At 39.2% G+C, this 16,920-nt stretch overlaps 1 protein-coding gene across 1 annotated transcript in view; it reads left to right on the forward strand.

Annotated features, from left to right (window-relative positions):
• The first annotated feature begins 1,394 nt into the window (after positions 1-1,394).
• Positions 1,395-16,920, forward strand: part of LOC135698366 (guanylate cyclase 32E) — a 137,764-nt gene continuing 122,238 nt past the window's right edge. The window contains exon 1 of the mRNA XM_065218295.1: positions 1,395-2,422. The gene's annotated coding sequence lies outside the window, so the exon portion shown is untranslated. The remainder of the gene's footprint in view (positions 2,423-16,920) is intronic.

The raw sequence follows: 16,920 nt of genomic DNA on the forward strand, positions 1-16,920 counted from the left end.
TGGTTGTATAGGTGAGCGTCCTTCAAGAATGCAATCAGCGCAGTCAACGTCGAGGGGTCGTTGCCAAGTAGCTCCCTGATGCTCTCTGGGAGTCGGTGTTGTTCGCGTAGCCTCTGAAACTCTGGGCAGACACACAGCACGTGTTCCACCGAGGCAGGGATGCTGCAGATTGGACAAACCTTGTGGAAGGGTGTCCCACCAAAATTGTGGGAAATCCTCGCATGGCCGGTCCGGAGTCTTGAAATAATCCGCTGGTCTTTGTACTTGTGGCTGTCTTGCCAAGGTCGTACGGTTTCTTTGATCTTTCTCAGGAGGGTGGTGCGTGACTGAAACCATTCCTCCTGCCAGGCTTCCATGATGATATTCGCAATCCAACGCCTGACGTCTAGGAGTGGTACGTTCCTGGTGAAGCGGGGTCCGGATGGACCAGATCCCGCCAGCCTGTCCGCTGCCTCGTTTCCAGGAACACCGCAGTGCCCGGGAATCCACGTAAAAACGGTTGAGGGTGGCCTTGCGTAACTGTTGAGAGCATATTTTTGTTTTATCAAATTTCACCAAACGCCCCTTAAGCGAGGTCAAATAAGCTTATCAAAGCAAGTAAGCAAGTAAAACAACGTCATATGTTATATGTATATAGATATTAGGTATCTCGATATTTTGCGCCACATAATACAATCAACTACGCGTCTCCACCTTATTCATAGACGATAAGAAGGGCTTTTCTATCCGTTTTCTGCTTGTTTGAAGATCACACCAGTAAGCTAACAGCCAACCAACCAACCACCACAGCTGCACAGAACAACACTGAGCGAACGAGTATGAATGGAAAGCCGAACATCGCCCGAATGAGCACGTGTTTTCGTCTCCTGTCTTCTATCATTCGCGCACCACCCTTCCCGCCCACAAGGTTTTACACATGATAACGTTATCCGTCCGTCTCGCGTATGCTTGTGTTGTTTATATTTAGCGGTATTTTACATTTCACGTTTCCCGCCGTTCCTTCCAGTGCAATTCTGTTTTTAGCGAGCAGCTGGCCGGTTGTTGTTGTTTGCATTTCACTTCGGCTATGCTCGTGCGTTCGGCTTTATGCTCCTTTTCGTTGGCGGTACTCCACCATCACCACAGGCAGCCCTTTTGCTCCGTGGCGAGCGACTCAACGCTGTCGACGACGGTCGGTCCAGTGGGAGACGGATTGTAAAAAAGTAGAATATGAAAATGCTTGAACTATGTCACCACCATGCTGCCGCTCTTTGCGTATTTCAAAGCAGCGAGGTTGGAATTGACAGTGGTGCGTCGAGCTGCCTCAGTTGGACGTGTGACTTCGCCGGGATCGGACGTGTTTTAGTGAAAAGTGGTTGAACACGAGTAAAGCAAAGTGTTGTTTGGAGTAAAGTTGATCTTTTTTTTTTCCTGCGCAAGACAGAGGTGCAACTGATATTATTGTGGTTGATCAAGACTTTGTGATCTACGTGTGGTTGTTTAAGTTGTAAGCGAATACGATTACATGGTAGCTTATGTTGGGTGTTGCAGAAAGAAGTACCACAAGGAAAAATAAGTGTTATTTACTTTCACCTGGTGTGTTTTCGAACTTGGTGGTAGTGACACTGAGCAGCGTTATTTTTGTTCAATTGCTTTTGTCAGATAAAAACGTTGCATGGGCAGGGCATTTCGTAAATTTCGTAGTCGTGGTTTCCTCGCGACGATCATATTGGCGTAATTCACGCATGCACGCAAGGAGGGTTCAACGTTCTCACGAGTGATTTTCGTGAATCTGTTTGAAAGGAAAATGGGAAAGAGAGGAATAATGTGAAAAAAGTGATGATTTATTTATAAAACAAGAAGATTGAACCGCAGTTTCGCGAGAGCTAGAACTTGGTTGTTTTGCTGTTGTAGGCTGGTTATTCAATGCTGTACGCGACGCGGTGTTCTAGTTTTACATTTTTAGTTTTCATCTTATACTGTGTTCATGCAGCTGTGTGAGAATTGCGTGCGGGTTTTCGCCTTTTCCTTTCATTGAGAAACGAAAATAACCTTGAGTGCAAAGTGAACGAGATTTTCAAGTTGAGACTGGACATTTCTGCTAGTTTTCCTAGCCGTCGTCGTAAGCCGTGTGTCTCGTACCGAGTGACAACGGTGTGTAACAACCTGCATGTATCCGTGTTATGGCTGGTTTCTGTGTTTCTACTTATGGTACCAGTAAGCTAAATAATCGAACAACGACTGGGAAGTGTCGCGGTTCTCATTGAGACACGATCCAACAACATGTGTTGCGAATAAATATTTACATCCGATCACGGTGGGATTTCCTCGACACCCAAGCTGGGCCCAGTAAACATTTTGGCTGCCAGATTTACGACCGTTGTTGCTGCGTGTATGGACAGAGAAAACAGATTGAACCGATCATCCGGTGACGTCTGCTAAGGTGAGTACAAGCAAGGTGTTTATTTTCGAAATGATGTTGTAGCCTAACAGAGAAAACAAGAAATGTGATGTTGTTTTATTTTTTTAAATAAATGTGCTCATAAGTTGGTGTTTATTGCTAATGAAAACCGAGTTAAAAATATTATTTTGATGGAAAGCAGGTTCGTGACATTAGTGATTAGCGTGAGAAATAGAACTGTGATCTCTTGGGCTGGCGTTATACATACTAGTCGAAGCAACGCATACAGGTCTCACACTACAGAATTGTAGATACACTTTTAAACATGCTGAATTCCAGGCTCTTTGAAGAAAGTCGTTGGCCAATAAAATCCCACAAATTTCGAATGATAGGTGCTTGATTGTTACTTTGGTAATTTGATGTAAGGTATCCACATTTATGCCTTTGACGAAACATCAAAACCTAAAATTGAACGCCTTAAGCAAGGGTACCACCATTTTCCAGTGGTACTCTATTTTGATGCCTGCGGAAAAAAAATCTAACTTCAATTACGTTTTTAAAACATATTTTTGAACCGTTATTGGCTCTGAAACGAATTAATTCCGATTAATCTATTTATTTTATTAGCTCTGAACAGTTACAGTGTATAATTGTTTGTTATTGCATTTTCGTGTTTCATTTACCCGTTTAAGTTGGACCGTATGAATGTCATACCAATGTCACCTTTTTGTTTTGAATGCTTTTAACGTGATTGACTGGCCATGTGCGTTCCATGCGAGTGTCAATCTTACTGACCATTATGCAAGAAGTACCAGTAAAATCTTTTCCTAAATATTCACGACATAGATCTCGCGCATACAAAATTGCTTAAGCAATATCATGCCAAATTTTTTTAAATTAATCTAGCGTTCGAAATAATAAGTGCCAATGGTTTTTGTATTAACACGAGCAGTGTTTTGGGTAATAGAGTAAGGTGGTATAAATTTTCGAGCTAGAAATATCTCAAAACTCCAAGCATTTTGAAACAAAGTAATTCTATACACAATCCCCCTTATTCTGTGCCGCGAGTGAGGTGAAGTGCAAATCAAATGGAAACTCATCTCACTCGCGGTGACTATTGTCATCTCACTAGTGACAGCGAGTTACCTCACCTCATTCGCAGTGCAGAATAGGCCTCAATATTCCTAATTTAAGGATTACAGCTTTCTCTTGCAGAGCTTTGATGAATTTACAGTTCATTCATGATCTTTCAGAAGATTTTTCAAATCGAACTTTTACCCTACCGGTTAGCTGACACTTTCAGTCGTGGAAGTGGGTCGATTGAGCACTGGGGTAAAAGTTCACCAACTTTAAGACGATTTTGAGAAGTTTTGTCACTGGAAAATGTCAAATTCCCCATGATGATTTGTAAAGCATAACTAAACCGTATATTTCTGCACAGATATTGTTAGTGTTTATACCAATAAATGCAGGACCAACATTTTTGTGAGACCTTCTGCACATTCTACTCTTACAAGGGTTTAGGACATCACTCAAATTTTACCTCACTATGGGCAATTCAAGCTTTTGAAACATTGTAGCTCATCCTTGTTGTAATATCCTGTAAAATCTGGTCAGAACACCACGGGTTCCCTAGGGATGACTTGAAGTACTCCGTCTTGTAAAATTCCGAGTATGTGTTTTGTACGTAATGAAAATCTTAGTCTACTGGTCGCATCTACAGATACCGATAAAATCTCATTTCAATTTGACAGGAACACCTCAAAGGCGCAGCTACAAAGCAAGACCATGCTGAAGGTGGCTGGGTTCTATTCCCGATCCGGTCTAGGAATTTTTTTCGGGTTGGAAAATTTCTCGACTTCCCTGGGCATAGAAGTACGATTGGCATCGAAAGGTATCAATTAATAACTGTGGAAGTGCATCTAGAACACCAAGTTGAGAGCACGCTATAAGCTAATATGCGATATGCAATAAGCTTGAAATGCGAAGAAGAAGAAAAAGATCTCCCCGAACCGCTGCCAAGTAAAACGTTTGTCCCAGTAGCTGTGTAAAGTTGGCCTTCAGGAATTTGATCAGCACTCGGTCATAAAGCTTTTGGGTAAGGTGGCTGCCGGGTAGACGCGACACGTGACGCGACGCGATGCGACTCACGCAAGGAATAATAATAAATAATAAGATTCCTTTGAATTTGTCGCGTCGCGTCGCGAATCGCATCTACCCTGGCCGTACCCTAAGAGTTCATGCCACATTATTCTCCATTAAATGTGCAGTTTTCAATAAAGTTGTTCAGAAATTAGAGAAGAACAGAATATTTTGGTAATCCTTATATTTTATCCATTACTATTAGCCTCAAACAACAAACGTTGATTTTTTGTTTTGTTCCAATTGAGGTCGCGAGTGTTTTTTCTTCTTATTTACGAACAATGCTTATAGTTTTACCATAAAGGCTTTTCCCCATCGTATCATTAAGACAGTTACGTTAGATGAGGTTGTAGAAATAAATAAACAAATAAACTAGCCTCAGGCTAAAAATCAGTCTAAAAAAGAAAATCTTGATTAACTATTTCAATAATTAGCGAACAATAATTTTGAACATGACTTTTTAAAATTATAAATAAAATTCAGTTTCCTAAGAAAAACTATTAAAGTTGGTATGATTTTCTTTAAAATATTTATGCATCTACATTATTTCATGGATCGTAACGCAGTTTCTATCGTATAAGTTAGATCTAGATATTTCGTTCGGCTTATTAATTTACTTTGATTAGAATAGGTTATAATCAATGACAAATCGACATTTTACTAATTTGTGAAGGTTGACCAGATTTTTGTATTTACAAGTTATTTACTACTACAAGTTCATCGACTTGATTGGAAAACGATGCTTAAGTCTTTGAACGGGTGTGTTTTTTTTTGTAACCAGCGGAGTGTAAGTGTGCTTGGGATTTTCATTGCCTTCCGGGAGGCGGGTTCACTGTGTTCGGATGTCACGCTTTCGGCGTGTAGTTCTGTCGAGAGTCTCGTCACCGTGTGTGAGTTTGAACACGGTCCGGTTGGTAAATTAGCCGGGGAAAGTGCTGATAATGTGTCCATCGCGAGTTTTGGTGGTGATTCGGTGGCCGACGTTGCCGTGAATCAGAAAGTTTACGGCTTACAAAAGTGCTCGCCAGTGTCGGAGATTGTGAGCAAGCTGAAAGATGTCTCGCTGGATACGCTCAAGGCTTGACGGGCGGTAGCTGATGGCCGTGAACGGTTCCTGGGGAAAGCACTAGACGTGAATCTGTTTTCGTTGCAAAAATATCTAATAGCAATTACCTTTGTTGTATTTCTTCCTAGCAATACAACAAAGGTAATTGCAATTAGATATTTTTGCAAACAGTGATCGATAGCAGCCATGAAGCTCAAGTGGAGGTGCCGGGCAAAGGTGTTATATCCTAGACAAATGGTAAGTTAAAAATTCGCTGTTGTCGTCTTCGTAGGCGCCGTCGTATTCGGCGTTTTAGTCGCTGTCGTAGTCGCCGTAGGCAGTACAGTTAGTATATTTAAAATTAACTATCAGCCGCTGAAAATATATATATATGTATATGTATATATTATCGCGTATTTCGATGTTCATTACATACCAAGTGAAATTCGAGAACGTAATTTCATTTGAATAGCAAGTTTAACCTCCTAAGTTTAACCTAAGATCGCTTGTTTATCGTGTATTTTGTAAAACTTTTCGTTGTCGTCGGTGCCGGGTTTGAATAGTTATAACAACTTGAGTAACGGTATAATGTGATATGAAGGGCTCGGTGGCCTTAGAGCAACCGTTTTTGCTTACTGAGCAGAACATCATGAGTCTAATCTCAAGCCCATCCACATTCAAGATTCGTTAATCGTTTTATTTGTTAACATGACTACATGGTAATAACATCAACTCGATGATTAAAAAGGATCTCATCTGCCTAGTGGCAAACGTTTTTGCTTACTCAGAAGAAGACCGTGGGTTCAATCCCAAGCTCCTTCGCGTTATATGATCGTTAGAACATCAATTAAGCTTGTCGTTTACCAAAACGAACCCTGCTGCAAACCCAATTCTCTTACCCAACATCCCTGTGATTCCTCGTGGAAGTGCAGAGGACTCCTCGGTTTCCTTCAAAGTGAGTGTTACATCAACACATTCCTACCCATTCCTTTATTGACCTGCGTTCAGGCACGACTGGCACTGGTATTGCCTAATTTGAGATCACCAGTTTTTACATATTGAGGATGATTGCTAGTCCCAAGCATCATTTATTGGATCTCTGTGTAATTACAGCTGGTCTGGCAATAACAGAGTAGCAACCGTGGGCGGTCAATCAGGCTCATGTTCATGCTGGATTGGAAAACGATGCTTAAGGGATGCTCATTCGAACCAATACCTCCCAGTACGCTAGACGGGCGCTCTACTGTGCCAAAATTGAGCGAATTGGGTTGCGATCTGGAGATTTTGGTTGTAGGACCTTTTAAAATGATACGCGAGATAGGAATTAAAATGATTAAAAGGGCCGAGAAAAAGGCAGAGATTATTAACAATCCATTTTCTGTTTTTTTTACGTTTTAGTTGTAGGCCTTTTTCAAATGTGAACTGCTCGGGGTCTTCATCGAAACTGCCGTAAAAATGCCGATGTTTTGAAGATGCAGAACTACATCTCCAACTTCTTGCTGCATTCGATTCCAAAATATATTATTGATAGAAATGTTTATAAGTATCAATTACTTTTCAAAAAACCTAGATTATAATAAAAACTTACTGTCTGCTTTCCGGCTTGCTTGGAGCTGTAACCTGAAAGTGAGTCCGAAGAAGAAGAAACATTATTCTGCATCTCGATGTTTGATTCGGATTTTAGTATTCAATACAGTTAAAATCAACAACAGTGAAATAGGTATAAGACTGCTGTTCACCACTTTCAGAGCAAACGAGGTTAAATATCTAGCTGAAGATTTCAGAAAGTCTTAAATGAACCTTAAACTCGAATTGTTGTCAAGAAATAATAAGAGCTTTAGCTAAAATCCACTAGCAGTGAGAGAAAGATTCGCTCAGAGAGCAAGAGAGTTTCTCAGAGTAACTCTAGATTGCTCTAAATTTTTCACTGTCCCCCCCTCGGTTGAATCAATCGGTTTACAAGTTTATTGCAGTTTGTTAAGTTTTTATATTCAAAGTGTTTTTATGTTACTTCAAACGCGAAGTTTGCGATTTTCAGAGATGATTGGAAATGCTTAAAAAATTATAGAATGCTAACGTAAAATCCAATTGAATTTTCAGTAAACCCATCGTAAAGTAGATACATAGTTTAATGCTATGCATCTCCCTATAAAAATGCAAAATTTTCGCACCGTAGAGCCACACTCTGTTTTCACTGAAGGTGCACTACCAGAGCAGGAACCGATAGCTAATCGATAACAAATGAATATCTTATGATACCAGATTTCGGTATGCTGGTGGTATAAAACCTTTTTTTGATATTATTCAGTTATCGAAATATTTTGTAAAATATCAAATGAATACGAAATAAACAAAATGCGATCTTTCAGTTTTTAGACAATAACACCTAAAAGAGTTATGGAATGGGTATTAGAAAACCTTCAAAATAACAAACCATGGTATTCTGGCATCTAAAAAAGGCTATTTTCATTTCCTGCTCGGGTTGTGGTCTAAAACCTTGTTTTGATATTATTCAGTTATCGAAATATTTTGTAAAATATCAAATGAATAGCAAAACAACAAAATACGATCCCGAGCAGGACCGAATATCTCGATACCTTAAATTTGTATGGATGGGCCTGACATAAGAGGTAAAATACCAAAAAATAATACCAAAAAAATGTTCCCACAATACCATTCCAATACCAAATTATGATAATGCAATTTACCAAAACAAAACCGCCCAGGTATTCTTTTGGAATCCAAATATCAATTTTTGGTATTTACAAAGTATGTTCCATGGTATTTTTTGGTATTTTACCTCTTATGCCATGCTGGTCAATACCAAATTTTGGTATCAGAGCCGAGTTAGGTATTCATTAGTTATTTTCTTCTGCTCGGGATATTTCAGTTTTTAGACAATAACACCTAAAAGAGTTATTGAATTGGTATAAGAAAACATTAAAAATAACAAACTATGGTATTCTGGCATCTACAAAAGCGTATGTTATCCGTTTGTTATTGTAATAAATAAATAATTTATTAGTTCGTTATTCGTAGAACATTTTGAGGTATTATTTTTGGTATTTTACCTCTTATGTCAGCCTCACTAACACCATATTTAGGTTGTCAGTTATGCTATTTTCATACCTGAATTTGATATTGATGAGTTATTTTTTCCTGCTCGGTTAGAGAGCGCTCTCAAGTGTACCTTCAGTGAAAACACAGAGTGTGGGTCTGCGGTGCGAAAATTTTGAATTCTGATAGGGTGATTAGTAGTACTAAACTATCGTTTTTAAGATGGATTAACTGAAAATTCAATTAGATTTAACGTAACGTAATTTAACGTATATTAAAAAGTATTGAAAAATTCCCGAAAGAGTGATCCATCCCTGCTTATAAGCCTTTTGCCTTCCATTTGATATAAGTACCGATATCGCTAAAAGACGATTACTTAACCTATATAATTCATTTATGGAATCAATATAGTTCCACCAGCATGGAGACAGGTTAAAGTAATAGCTATTCAAAAGCCTGGGAAACCAACGTTTGATCACAAGCGATGCTTTCATCTGATCTTCAACTGGCCTTTGCGCACAAGATGCAATTGGCTTCAGTCTTTTTGGATATTAAGGGTGCATTTGATTCTGTTTCCATATACATACTGTCAGACAATTTGCACAGTAGTGGATTACCAGGTATTTTGAATAATTTCTTGTATAATTTGCTGTCAGAAAAACAAATGACCTTCAATCTAGGTCAACTGACAACTTCTAGAATTAGCTACATGGACTTACCCCAAGGTTCATGTTTAAGTCCCTTACTTTATAATTTCTATGTCAAAGATATTGATAACTGCTTAAATAATCTATGCACGCTTAGACAGCTTGCAGGCGATGCCGTGGTTTCCATGAGAGGTCCACGTGCGGAAATCTTGCAAAGACCATTGCAAAATTCCCTAAATAATCTGTCTTTCTGGGCAAGAAATTTAGGGATCGAGTTTTCACCGCAAAAAACTAAATTGGTAGTGTTTACAAGGAAGCGGTTCCCAGCCCAACTGCGTCTAAATCTTTTCGGCAGAGACATTACCCAATCTTTAACCTTCAAATACCTTGGAGTCTGGTTTGATTCAAAATGCACTTGGGGTACCCACATTACGTATTTGAAACAAAAGTGTCAACAAAGTATCAACTTTCTACGATCAATTTCCGGGACATGGTGGGGTGCTCACCCGGAAGACCTCATTAAACTATATAAAACGACTATTCTTTCAGTTCTTGAGTATGGCTCTTTTTGCTTCCTCTCGGCAAGAAAAAGCCACCTAATCAAATTGGAACGTATTCAATATCGTTGTACGCCTAGAGGTCCTAGCGGGCGTAAAACCCCTGCAGAACCGTTGCTCGGAGCTCTCATTAAGAATATTGATTAAATGTAGTGGCAGTAACAACCTCGTGATTGAAAACTTCGAAGAAATGTTCGAATTGAGCATCCAGTCTAGATCCGTGCGAATCTATCTTAATTTTATGTCATCGGATATTAGCCTTCCCTGCTATAACCCCTCTCGTGTATGCTTTACTAACTACAGTTCCCCCATTGACTATGATCTCTCCACGAAACATGCTATTCAAGGAGTTCCAGATCAACTTCGACCTATCTCTATTCCCCGCATTTTTGCTGAAAAGTACCAACAAGTCAATTGCAATAGAAGATTTTCACTGATGGATCACGCATTGATGGATCCACTGGCTTCGGTGTCTTCAATGAATACTCCACCGCCTTTCGGAAACATCAGGAACCTTGTTCCGTTTATGTTGCTGAGCTAGCAGCAATCAACTTCGCATTGGGGATGATTTCCGATATGCTCATAGACCATTACTTCATCTTCTCGGATAGTCTCAGTTCGATTGAGGTTATTCTGTCGATGAAACAAGGTAGACACTCATCTTATTTCCTTTCAAAGGTAAGGGAGCAGATGAGTTTGCTGGTCGAAAGATCATATATGATTACCTTTGTATGGGTCCCCTCACATTGCTCAATCCCAGGCAATGAGAAGGCAGACTCTCTCGCAAAGGTGGGTGCACAACAAGGCGAGATTTATGATAGAAGAATTTCACATGATGAATTTTTCCCATTAGTACGTCAGAGTTCTCTTTTAAGTTGGCAAAACGATTGGACAAGTAATTCTCTTGGGCGGTGGTTACATTCCATTATTCCAAATGTTTCTTCGAGAGCGTGGTTCAAAGGTCTGGATGTTAGTCCGGATTCATTCGAGTGATGTCAAGACTTATGTCCAACCACTTCTCGCTAGACGCACATCTCTATAGAATAAACCTCGTTGACAGCAATATATGTAGGTGCAGAACCGGTTATGATGACATCGATCACGCAGTTTGGTATTGCCCGGGTAATGACGCCTCCAGAGCACGACTATTGGATACCCTAGTGGCCCGAGGTAGACAATCCTTCCGTGAAGTAAGAGATGTATTGGGAACACGTGATCTTCCCTACATGCAAGCGATCTACGAATTCCATTGTTTGTCTGATGTTAGAGTTTGATGTGACCATCCCCTCCTTTCCAAACATTTTCCAGTCATTGTGTCCCAGTCTTATTATCCTCCTGTTCCTGTGCTACTTGCCCCTGCCCAACCAGGATTTGGTCAACCGTCCGAAAGTAGTATCTGAAGGAGGCTTCAGAAACCAGTTTCCTACCTAGCTCCTTCCAATCGAAATTGTTACCCATTAACCTCGAGCCCGCCACGAGTAATTGGTACCCAATACTAACCAAGAACTACTGCTATTTAAAATGTAAATTCAAACATTACTGATTTTGGCTGCGCAAAGTGCCACACACGACTGAGCCTAGTATATAAACGAACTAGTTAAAAAAAAAGTACTGATAGTCTAGTGGTCAAAGTATGGGTTTAATGATCGTAAGGTTCTTGGTTCGAAACCAGTCTGATACTCTATTTTATTTTTTTATATGTTTTGATTCTAAACTAAAAGTTAAACTCATGAATTTAGTTCATGATTTTAACTAGGATGATTCATGATTTCGGAAATCTTGGGTACGTTACGCAAACATAGCTCATGATATCATAAATATTATTCATGGCGTATTTTCGTAACAAGAAAAAACGCTATGTTCATGAAATCATGAGTCATTTGTCTCATTTTGGATTTTTTATGTGCTCCCGTGCCCATTACATGTTCATTTTATCCACATGCATAAAATCAACCTGAAAACACAGGAATTAAAATTAAAAATTGAGATTTTTGATATATTGCTATTATCTACTGTTTAGCATATGCATAGATATAATACTAGAAACGCGGTTGAAATAAGAACACCACATTTCTTGACCTGTGCTTCACAAAATTCATTATATTATAAAGGAATAAATGTTTTCAATTCGATGCCTAGACATATCAAACGTTTAGCAACACTTACAAAATTTAAAAGACACTGCATTTCACACGTTAAAACTGTCTTTTGAACAGTTATCCAGTGATTTTTTTATGAATTGACAAATTATGTATCTTGACGAAGTTATCTCTAACGGATTATTTTATATGGATAGCTGTCATAACGACTTTTTAATAATTATTGTAGCACTGAAAAAACTATTTCTGTTCGCCACGAGGGTGATGATGGATTTTAATATTTGATTTAATAGTAGATTAATTAAAAAAACAGTAGTCTACAAAGGTTTGAGCCTCGCGCGCGTATTACGGATATAGAGGACTGAATTTAACATTTGATAAAAAAAAAATGCTATTTTGAAGCTTATTTGAAAGATACCTTGAGTTAGTAGTAAGTTTTCTGGCAAATGTTAGGGGTTCGTGCGCATTCCTGACATTGCTGAAAATTATGATAGCATCAGATTGCGGGGTTAAAATGTCATATTCAATTATCTTAAAGATAAATCGTCCAGCTCAAACCTTTGTAGGGGTAAGAGGTGGGACCATCATCATCATCATGAATTTCAAATGGTTTGTGCAAAATCAGTTTCAACCAGGTGGGTTCCTATTTTGTGAGGCTACTCAGGACCCGATTGGGAACCATTTTGAGCACTTTTTAAATGTTGCATCGCATTGGTAATTTTTTTGGACCGTACAATTATACTATACGCGACGATTTTCAAAACAGTTTTATTATAAATACAGCCAACTATCCCTAACTCTATATTCCAGGGTCCATCGAGTTAGGAAAGATAATTAAAATTTAAGACATTTGCCTTCTAACTTGTCTGGATTTACTGCGAGCATCGCGTAAGGGAGACTTGGCTGTATTTTCATCATGCTAATTTATTATAATTTCGGATCAAAAATAATATTCATGACAAGCAAATGATCATAAAATTTTGTCAAGCAATTGGATCATACAAATTTGTAAAATCGGAATACCAATCGTGCCATATTGTAGCCTTTTCCGAAAACAAAATTGGCGCAGATGCTAGCTTTTATGATAGCAGACCTGACCTATACCAAATATTCTATCCGTTTTCGTTTGTAATAATCATACCTACAACAAATGTTGAAATATCCCTTAGGAAAGTGGTCCAATGCTGTTAGTAGTTGTGAGATCAAATCTGGCAGCGAACGATAATCCATAATGTGCTGATGTGCTCTGGTTGATACTGAACTGAACAGACGTTGATATCGCGGAGGGTCCTACAGAACTAATTGCAATTATTTGTAAAAAGTCACGACTCTTTTCTCGAGTTTATGTGATCGCCATTGGAAGTTGACGAAGGTATGGATTGAGAGATACATTCAGTATCAGTAATCAGGTTTTTTTTTAAATTTATGTGACTGTCATTAACTAACCCTAATGAACTCCAAAAATTGATTGAATTGGTTTAAAACTCGAATCTCTTTTTAATGCCGATTCCAATTACCACAGTAATTTCCTTCCGAATGGCTCTCATAAATTACATCGCGGTGCACAATTTGCCATTGCGAAATCACAACCACTCAAGGAAGAAACTGAGGAAACAGATGGCGGCTGGGTGTTTACACATTGGCATTTCGCGTTTCTCTTAGGTTGGCCATCTCTTTCCAGCACAGTCATTAATTTACCTCAAACCGATAGGACTGGCCGCGTGCGCGCGACAAAGAGCAGCATGCCTAGCAGCTTACGTTTTTATAGCACCTTCAAATTCATTCAGTTTTAGCGAACCGGCTCTGTCAAGAGACCTACATTTAGCCGGCTAAATCCGCAAAAAATGCTAAAATCGCATGTCTCGTGTACTTTTTCTTTGCGACAAGACATGTATACAGACACGCGGTAGACTTTTATGGGCGCAGTCGAGAGATTGCTTCTGGTCCCAATCTGGCAACTTGCACAGCTGGACGCAATGCTGACGATGGCGACGGTTAGTGACGTTTCATGGACCCTTGTTGTTCACGTACAAATTAACCCGCCAATCTGGTGATTTTTTTTTTGGCATGATGGTTAAATGTCGATCTCGTCAATTTATGGGTAGTTAATAGTGGCTTCGAGGTCAATGATGGGGCCTACTTAAAAGATCCACGAAATCTCGGATTTTCGCATGAGTGGTGTTGACTGGTGGTTACTGTTGCGTGAAAGAAAGACATTGTTAAAAGTGGTTTTATCAATGTCAAGCCGATAATGTGCAAATATGACTGGATCGAATTGAAGGAAACGTCGAAGGCCTCCACCTCCGCCTATTTCCTTCATTTCGATGTTATACAATTTCATATAGGATGTAGCAATCCTGAGTTCGTATGCGTCATCAGTATTGCGAAAGACAATATTTAAGGTGTCAAAAATCCAATCATAGGATCTTAATCGAAGCTTTGATTCAATAAGCACTAGCCTGAGAGGCAATAAACATGTATTGCTGCCCTGAGCTAGAGTTACGTCATCAGTAACGAAGTGGTGATGATTGATTGTGTGCAAATATTTGCCTGCTTTGTAATACTACTTTTCTGTGCTGGATATCTGCTCGTCTGTGCTGTTGTGCGAGAGTGACTTACCGACCATGGTCAAAGCTCAAAGGTATCTAGCCGTTAATTAGCTGTTGATTAACGATCGAAGACAATGCGTTTCTGTTGAGCGAGTCCTTGTGAGCCATGTCCCGTTGTTGGGGTGATAAATGTGGCGTCTGTTCCTTATTTGGCATATGATTCAGCAGTTCAACTATGTTCTCGCAGTATGCTGGTCTTGCATGTAGTCGACAGATTCATACGCGTATGGATATTGTGAAGTTTTTCTGCACCAATGGCACAGTGACATTGTCTTTCTCCCCACGCATCTTCCTTGGTTTCAGCAAGGTAAGTAATTAAGAAAATTCGCGGTTTGATGACAGCTTTATAGCTTGCAGCAGCACGCAGTGGTGGTTGCATTTATTACAACAGAGATTTGCGTATTTAACCACATGAGGTGAAGCTATCCTGATTGAGCCAATGCATCACAGTGAATTTTCTAGAGCTCGTTGGGGTCTTTTTTTTATGTAAGCTTGTTCCAGCTTACATATTTTTGCCCTTCAAATATTTCTTCACTGCGCGTATTCCTCATCTAATTTTCTTTAATTATATTTCGTTCCTACTGGAACTTAACGCTCACCCTCTACCAAGAGATTTTGAGCATTTTCACAATTGTTAATTGAGATAAGGTATATTTTCTTACATATAAAATAAATATGACTAAAGCCTTCAACATTTGAAAACAGAGGCTTTTACAAATTAAGACCACTGTTAAATTTAAGCATGGTGCGATCTTTAAAAAAATCATTTGAATTTAAAACAATAAAATTAAGAGTTGGTTGGAAATGCTAACATGAAGCTTTAGTGTGATAATTTATTAGCCAGAGAATGATCTTTAGAAGAGAGTAGGTGTGCACCTACTCTCTTCTAAAGATCATTCTTTAGCTAATAAATTATCATACTAAAGCTTCATGTTAGCATTTCCAACCAACTCTAAAAATCGCTAACTTCGCGTATGAAGTAACATAAAAACACTTTGAAAGAGAAAATTAACTCAATTTGGGTATGCAAAAGTATCCCTAATCAAATACATCTTGCTCTTCTTCTTATTCTTCTTCTTCTTCGCATTCCAGGCTTATTGCTTATCGCATATTAGCTTAGAGCTTTCGATGCCTGTACCATTTACGCATTAGTATAATTGTGTGACAGGTTTCCATTTCCGCATACTTTATGTCCAGGGAAGTCGAGAAATTTTCCAACCCGAAAAATTCCTAGACCGGACCGGGAATCGAACCAAACCACCTCCAGCATGGTCTTGCTTTGTAGCCCAACCTTTACCAACTGAGCTAAGCAAAGCCCTTGCATATTTTGGGATTTAGCTCATGTAGGGTTTAAGTGGTTTTATTGTAGCCGGCTTTTTACGCGCATTCTGAAAATTACGCGCTTTCGAAATTTACGCGGGTGTCTTTTTTCGCTTGGATTTGATCAGAAATAGCATTTATGGTTTTTGGCGTGGATTTAGGGATTCACGTGGCTTTAGGGATTCACGCGGATTTTGGAATTAACTTGGTTTTTTTTAAGTAAAACCGACCTCACTGGCGTGTGGAACGCAATGTGCACATTTAAGTGCCAAACCCAAAATTGTGCAGCTTTTCCTGTTCAGGCATTATAAAAAGGTAAATTTTCACCGCAGTTTGATTAAAATCGATAATTTTAAACGTGATTGAGATCCTCATGCCATCGAATTTAATATTTTTGAAATTTCGTTGTACGAACGTCACTTTACTGCAAAAACGAGACACCAAATCGACATTTTGCAACAAAGCGATGTTTGTAGAAAAGCTTCCTTATGATGGTTAGGTTATCTTTATTAACAAGATTTTCAGTCATAGGCTGGTTCAACTCTTAAATCTGTATATGTGGTACCACTGGGAAGAAGCCGCACCGCTACTGATCGGATTCAGTTGCTCATCTTGAGCCGCTGTGAACCATCTATGCCAAGCACGTCACCCTCATTCCAAACAACATACAGTTCGCCAACCTCATCCGTGTTGAACCCCCCTAATAGCTGAGCATTACTCAACCATCACGACAAAACGCTTCTTTTCAGGACCACCATAAATTATTGTTGTTTAAGAGTTAATTTTAATTGAACGTTCGCTCGCCTTGCTGCCAGCCACATCACCCCCAAAGCTCTTTGATAATGTACCCAGCAACCAAACGTTGAATAAACCGAAAATTCCGTGCGTTTTGTGCATGCAAATGCGTAATTATGTCATGAGAAAATGAGGCGTTTCCGTGATTGAAAAAGTGGTTTCCCTAACACAGTCGCCGAATAGTGATACCGAGCACGTAATCCTACGTCAAATTTACGGTCGTGTCTTGGATACAACACACTTAGAATATTTCACAAATTTCGGTGAAA

This window comes from Ochlerotatus camptorhynchus, unplaced genomic scaffold, assembly GCF_037179485.1.
Source record: "Ochlerotatus camptorhynchus isolate MF236.1 unplaced genomic scaffold, CSIRO-AGI_Acam_v1.1 ptg000085l, whole genome shotgun sequence".
Classification (NCBI taxonomy): domain Eukaryota; kingdom Metazoa; phylum Arthropoda; class Insecta; order Diptera; family Culicidae; genus Ochlerotatus; species Ochlerotatus camptorhynchus.